Source organism: Triticum dicoccoides, chromosome 4A, assembly GCF_002162155.2.
Source record: "Triticum dicoccoides isolate Atlit2015 ecotype Zavitan chromosome 4A, WEW_v2.0, whole genome shotgun sequence".
Classification (NCBI taxonomy): Eukaryota; Viridiplantae; Streptophyta; class Magnoliopsida; order Poales; family Poaceae; genus Triticum; species Triticum dicoccoides.
The window spans coordinates 314,623,022-314,630,130 of record NC_041386.1 but is presented as its reverse complement, the minus strand read 5'-3'; positions in this window follow the sequence as shown (position 1 = coordinate 314,630,130).

Sequence of the window (7,109 nt, the reverse complement as noted above, 5' to 3'; positions counted from 1 at the left end):
CTCTAATCTTGGTGATGATTCTGTGTTGAATGACTTATTGCATGTTTGCTTATTTAAGCATGTTGTAGCATGTAAATTTGATGCAAGTAAGGTTTATTCACCAATGTTGGGATGGTTTAATGATGAACATTGTCAATCTTTTGAAATGAATAAGAGCTTCACTTATATGTGCAAACTGAGTTGCAATATTTTCATGCCTTTTACTTCTTGTGCTAATTTTTTGGCTTTAGATTTTATGAACTATGCAAGTTACTCATCTATTCATGTGTCTTATATGCAAAAATCAAGGGAAGTAAAAATGGATGACATATACATATACAACATGTACACCTTGTCTCTTTTGTTAGCCACATTTCAGATTAAGCAACGCCGAGGACGGCTTTATTTTCAAGAAGGGGAGGATGATGAGGACATGACTACCTTGGATATGACCAAAAATATTGCATATATGCATATTTGTCAGGTGATTTCTAGTGCAAACTATTCAATAATCTATTTATGTTATCCAGAACAAAAATACTTCACACACTTTTGTGTTTTGTCTAATTGCAGGTGTATGGGACATTTGTACAATCCACATATGAAGATAAGTAAGAAAGAGATGTTTATTTGCTGTCCAAAAAGTTCTCTCACGTCACTTTTGGCCCAAGAGAAGATAGAGTCCAAGTCTCTCACGTTCTGGATTCAGATTCGGACTGCACAGACACACCTGACTCAAAACAGACACAAGTTTTTCATACGGACTCCGAATTGGGTGATTCTTTTTTTGTTGGAAACTAGATTTCGTGCACTTTCCAACCAAATTGGAATCACCTTCAAATTCGTCCGGAGCTTTGAGTTGTGGACGAAACAATCTGATGCTGCAGCAGAATCCGAGTCAAACTACAAGTCCAAAGGTGTTACATCACCTCCACTTGGGCCCATTGGCCTTGTACGACCTAGATTTAGTTTTAGGCTGCCTTGGGACGTCCTCCCACCTCCTTGGCCTCCACCCCTTGCTCCTATATAAGTAGATCCATCTAGTAGCTTTTCCTTGGGATTTGTTTAGTTAAAAGTTAGCCATTGCAACTTCGTGTACTTTGTTTGTGTCCAACGACCAGACCAAGACCGTTTACGGATCCCCACCTTTATCAATACTTCATCTATATTCGCAATATTCAGATTGCTTTATCATATTCTTGCTTGTTCTTCGATTGCTTGCAGGAATAGACCTTCGTGGTCAGGTTGATTGTGCTCTGGCGTGGTCAATAACATCTCGGAGTTGGTTTAGCGATTGCTAAGGCGCAACGTCGTGCACGTTTGTAGTCGAATCGTCAAAGTCGTCTCCACCAAATCGATAGTTATCATCTCATCGAAAGATCGGGACACCCCCGCCTCTATCAGTACCCCAAAGAAAAGGCACATCTTTCTTTGTAAGCTCATTGAGAGGTGCAGCAATGGTGCTGAAATCTCTCACAAAACGCCTATAGAATCCAGCGAGGCCAAGAAAACTCCTCACTTGTGTGACCGTTTTGGGTTGCGGCCAACTCTCAATAGCTTCAATCTTGGCTTTATCAACTTCAATTCCCTGTGGAGTAACAACATAGCCAAGAAAAGATACTCGGTCGGTGCAAAAGGTGCACTTCCCAAGGTTACCAAACAACCGTGCATCACGTAGAGCAATAAAAACAGCACGTAAATGTTCCAAATGTTCTTCCAAAGATCTGCTTTAAATCAGTATGTCATCAAAGTAAACTACCACAAATCGTCCAATGAAAGCACGTAAAACTTCGTTCATTAATCTCATGAAAGTACTAGGTGCATTAGTTAACCCAAAAGGCATGACTAACCACTCATATAATCCAAACTTAGTTTTGAATGTTGTTTTCCATTCATCTCCCAATTTCATACGAATTTGATGGTATCCACTATGCAAATCAACTTTGGAGAATATTGTAGAGCCACTCAATTCATCAAGCATATCATCTAGCCTAGGAATAGGATGACGATAACGAATAGTAATATTATTAATGCCTCTACAATCAACACACATACGTGATGTACCATCCTTTTTCGGCACTAGAATAATAGGAACAGCACAAGGACTAAGGGATTCGCGTATATAACCTTTGTCGAGAAGCTCTTGTACTTGACGCATAATCTCCTTCGTCTCCTCTGGATTGGTACGGTATGGTGCACGGTTTGGCAGTGAAGCACCGGGAATTAAGTCAATCTGATGCTCAATCCCTCGAATAGGCGGTAATCCCGGTGGCACGTCTTGTGGAAAGACATCAGCAAACTCCTGCAAAATGTTAGTGACAGCAGGAGGCAAAGAGGAAGGCACGTCCTCGAATGAAAATAATGCCTCTTTGCACACAAAAGCATAGCAAACAGATTTGTTGAAATCTAGCTCATCAATATCAGATTTGGTGGCAAATAAACATGCACTTTTCAATTTAATTTCAGAAGCAACACTAGATGGTTTATTATTAGGCTTCATTTGTTGCTCAAATTCTTTTGCCACAATCTGATTTTCACTCTAATTCGTCTCCTGTTTTGCTTTATTAGCTCTATTAATATCATCTTTCAAAATGGAATCAGGAGTCATAGGAAGCAAAGTAATATTTTTATCCTTATGAACAAGAGTATAGTGATTGTTTCTACCATGGTGTACAGAATTTTTATCAAATTGCCATGGTCTACCAAGTAATAAGGAACATGCTTGCATAGGTACCACATCACAATCAACATAATCAGCATATGTAGAGATACTAAAATGCACACAAACAGTACGTGTTACCTTAACCTTGCCGCTGTTGTTGAACCATTGGATGTAGTAAGGATGTGGATGTGGTCTTGTGGTGAGAGAAAGCTTCTCCACCATCTCCATGCTAGCCAAGTTGTTGCAGCTCCCTCCATCTATGATGATGCGCACAAAACGTTCTTTCACAACTCCCTTGGTATGGAACAAATTGTTCCTCTGATTTTGCTCAGCTTGTGTGACCTGCACACTCAAAACACGTTGAGCAACTAAACATTCATACCTGTCAGCGTCTTCAGGAGCCATGTATTGCGTCTCATGATCAGAATCATCTCCACCATGTTCTTCACGTGTAATAAGAGCCAAAGTCTCCTCATCATAGTCACTAGCGGACTCATATCCACCATCCGCGGTAGCAATCATCACACACGGAGATTTGCATTCTCTAGCATAATGACCTCCTCCCTTACAACGACGACAAATAATATCACTTGTGTGCCCTGTTGATGCCATGGAAGAAGCAGAACTCTGTGCAGGCCCAGCAGGTGCGCTCTTGGCAGATAATGGTGGTTGTGCCTATTTTCTTGTATCACGACTGGAGGAGACACCTGATTGAGGTGCTGGTGCAGTTGAAGTAGAAGATGCACGCGGTGTCCATGATGAAGGTCGGCCTGCAGAAAAGTTAGTTCGCGCCAATGCTTGTCGATCCTGCACTTCACGTTCAGCTTTACAAGCAAGACGGAATAAACGAGTGATATTAGTATACTCCTTATAGTCTAGAATGGTCTGAATCTCTCTATTTAATCCACCCAGAAAACGTGCAAGCATAGCTTCATTCTCCTCAACAATACCACATCTAATCATGCCAGTTTGTAATTCCTGATAATATTCTTCTACAGAATTTTTTCCTTGTCTTAAGCGCTGTAATTTCTGAAGCAATTCATGTTGATAATATGGTGGAACCCAACGAGTACGCATAGCAGTTTTCAAAGAACCCCAAGTAGTTGGAATGGGATATAATCTACAATGTTCAGACCACCATACACATGCAAAACTAGTGAAAGCACAAACAGCAGCGGCAACCCGTCTCTCCTCGGGATATTGTAAACATGTAAATCGTTGTTCAGTTTCTAACTCCCAAGTAAGATATATATCAGGAACATATCTACCCTCGAAAGGTGGAATATTCAATTTCAGTTTAGGAAGATGGTCATGATCTCGTACCTGAGGGAAAGCCCTACCATTGTGATTATTTGCATGTGTACGACCTGGTGGTTGTGGTGCAGGTGGTTGCACGTAGTTCTGATTTTGAGCAACCTCATCCTCGTAATCTCCCACATAATCATCCTCCTCCGCATCAGCAACAGGAGCCACAGAAGTATCAACAGCGGCACCAACAGTTTGGCCAAACGCAAGAGGAACACGGCTCGCTCGGCGGAGATCTATTTCGCGACGTGGAGGTAGTCGTTGTTGTTGTTGTTGGAGAGGTGCGTTAGGTGCAGCGGGTGGTGGTGGTGGAAGACGCGCGAGCAATTCATTAAACTTGTTATCGAGCTTTGTTTCGAACGTCTTCTCCATGCCATCTATCTTCTCCATGGCCTCTTCAAATCTGTTTAGCACATCTTGCACCTGTCCACTCATCATTTGCTGAAATTTATCATGCAAATCCTTATTCGTCATGTTCTCCCAGTCAGTCTCGCCGGCTTGTGATCCTGGCATGGTTAGCAGCAATAGAAACACACAAGAATATGATCCTACAGACTACTAACAAGAGGTGGTGGTGGGTGTCACAAATCCGTCAAGCAAATCTCAAATTCTTACCAGTTCTTACCCAGCAGCAGGCGGTGATCAGCAACCGTTGTAGTCAAAAACTCTCAAAGCTTGGATAGAGCGATTACCAGGGAGAGTCAAACGCACGACGTAGATGTATGTGGAGCTGGGAAGGCTTATAATATGGTAGCAAAAAGGGTCAGCAATAATCAATTCAGAGATGCAAAGTTGAATAAACCCTCAACGACGGTACTGTGCTGGTCCTAGGCTAGACTGTGCTAGAGACGCGAGCCTAGAACACCAACAAAATCATGGCGCGGCACGTAAACAAGGGAAAAGCACACTCTGGATTTTTTTCGCTCTTTTTTTTGCGCTGTTTTTTTTTGCGCTGCTTTTTTTTTTTTGCAAAAAATCACTATAATGGCGAGTGTCTCAAAACTCTTCCTACGTCAAACTGACAGGATGGGCACGAAATTTTTTTGACCAATTTTTTTTTCGACTGCCCAGACCCAAAAACTGGAAATGGGTCAAAAAAACTTCCTATAATGGCACCTGTCTCAAAACACTCAGAAACACCTAAAAATAGGATAGCCAGAATTTTTTTAGAAAAATGCGTTTTCGAAAAATTTTGGGCCTAAACGGAGGGTGGTTTCCGGACTCTTTTTTTTTCTGAAATCTACTCCGGCAAGGAAACACGAATCGGAATCTAGATGGATCTCGAAAACAAACCTAATATGACAAGAACTCGGATTGGTGGTGGATATATGGTAGTAGATGGCAGCAGTGGTGGTATATGACAGCGGTGGTGGTATATGGATACGGATTCGAAGCGGTGGCGGATAAGCGGCGGTGGTAGATGGCAGGGGCGATGATGATGGTGCGGCGGCGGCGTGACAACTTATGACCAGAACTCGAAACTCTAAAAGACTAGACTCTAAGACCAGCAACTAGACACGACGATGCAACCGCAAATTCAACAAAGCAAAACCCTAAAAAGATTATGCAAAGGCTCAGATTGGTTCGGATATGATGAACTAACCCTAATTTTTTTTGTGGCTTTTTCGTGGACTGTAGGTATGAAGAACAGACTCGATCTAAACTACGAAAAACTGTAAAATCTCACCAAGCAACCTAGAAATCTGATACCACTTGATAGAGGCAAAGGTGTCCCGTCTTTCGACGAGATGATGGATATCGCTTTGGTGGCAGTCGACTTTGACGATCCGACTACGAACGTGCGAGGACGTCGCGCCTTAGCAATTGCTAAAGCAACTCCGAGAGGTTATTGACCACGCCGGAGCACGATCAACCTAACCACGAGGGTCTGTTTCCTGCGAGCAAACAAAGAACAAGCAAGAAACTGAGATTGCAATCTGGATATTGCGAATATAAGATGAAAGCTTTATTGATCAAGGTGGGGTTCTGTGACGCCTTTGTCTGGTCGTTGAACACAAACGAAGTACGCGACGTTGCAGATATGGCGAACTTTTAATCTAAACAAAACCCAAAGTCTAAACGATGCCCTAAGGGGTGTATATATGGAGGAAGAGGGGGGAATTTCTTGACCCTTGGTGGAGGGGTCCGAAATCAACCCTATCTCTTGTTTCCCCACACATACGGACTCTAAAAATAGCCTATACTTATGTATTTCGAAATTACATGGGCCTGGCCCAATAATAAGGTGACGCAGCACCTATAATAGCCTCGGGACGAAATTTATGAAGTGGCATCTTGTATATTTCGTCCAAGGCTTCATGCACCCATTATGGTGGCTTCAAAGTCCTGAAATCATCACTTGTAACTCCGTTCTTGTTCCCCTTGCGCATGCCATCATCTCCATGCTTGTTCTTAATCCAATGTTCATCCTTGTCCAAGCTAGGCCCTTCATTTGTAAGCAAAACAAATGTATCCAATTTAGGCAGCATCATATTCTCATGAACATTAGAATCATTACCAAGAAACGAAAGTACCTGGTAATTTAGTTGGCGTGCGCGAGCTCTAGTAATTGGTCCAGTATTTATAGCAGCAGGGGCTGTGGGTGTAACAATTGTATTGATGTCCTCATCACCATGGGTCGCAAGCGAATCAGGTCACAGCAGTGGACGACGGCCCCAGCACGGCATCCCCCCTCTCACCAGGGGAAGCGCATTGGGGGCTGCGGAGGAGGAGCCAGGAGCAAGGCCCCTCCCCGCATCGTATGGAGAAAGGCGTCGCCAGGAGGTACGTCCTCTGCCGGGGAGGCACTGGCGAGCCTTCCCCCGGCAGAGGGCCCGTGGTCGTCGAGGGCGCCGCTAGCGTCCCCTTTGCCCCTTCGTATCGTCTTGGTTTCTGGAAGACCCAACGGTGGTCGAGGGCGGCGCAAGGCGGGCCCTCGCCTGGCGATATGAAGTAAGGCTCACCGCTGTGAAGGTCTCCGCTCATGACACTCTCACATCATAATGAGTGGGGCTGTACATGTCCCGGAGTCTCCAGAGTGCCGCCCTCGGGCCTGGGGCGCTGGCCGTCGACATTGTCCCCCAATGACTATGCTCATGGCCTATGAAAGCACTTAGCTCCGCGCTGGTGAGAAGACTCGAAGACAAGAAGACTAGCTAGGTAC